The sequence below is a fragment of the Sinocyclocheilus rhinocerous genome, unplaced genomic scaffold (assembly GCF_001515625.1).
Source record: "Sinocyclocheilus rhinocerous isolate Xijiao unplaced genomic scaffold, SAMN03320098_v1.1 scaffold945, whole genome shotgun sequence".
Classification (NCBI taxonomy): Eukaryota; Metazoa; Chordata; class Actinopteri; order Cypriniformes; family Cyprinidae; genus Sinocyclocheilus; species Sinocyclocheilus rhinocerous.
In genome coordinates, this window is record NW_015629570.1 from 1,413,911 (window position 1) to 1,414,580 (window position 670).

Consider the following 670-nt stretch of genomic DNA (forward strand, 5'->3'; position numbering starts at 1 on the left):
ATACTATTTTAATAATAAACTAAAAAAATACCTTTTAATATTTTAATTTATTTTAAATACTTTTTAATATTTTTAACAAACTATAATAATAAAAAATACTGTTTTAATAAAAAATAAAATTTTAATTAACAAAATAACCTATTTTAACAAAAATATTAAATACGTTTTAAAATACCTATATAAAAATAAAATGAAAAATAGTTTTAAAAATTATTTTAGTTAAAATAAAAATGGTAGTGCACATTTCGAAGGTGGCCCTTTATTCGGCAGTGTCTGGCACGTTTCAGCAGTAATGTGTCCCTTACATGCAGCGGTCCAGCACTAATCTGAGATGGATGAATGACCCAAATGAACACGATTCAAATAAAACAATGACAACATGTGGTTCTCTGCCCAGAATGCAGAGGAGGGTGAAAATCCCAGCACAAGAGTTCAACAGAAAACAGGATTTAAATAGAGACAGGCAAGGGAGAGAGAGGAACTTTTTGAAGTTGTCATATTTTGAAAGAGGTCTTATAAGGCTCTTCACATTCTGCCAAAAACGAGCTGCCTTCAGGGCAGAGTTCTACTTCTTGCAAGACACATTTGAAGGAGAAAAAGGTTGATGATGAATATGAAACCACATGAAGGACAAGATGAAAGAGGAGAACATAACAGAATGATGGGCTAG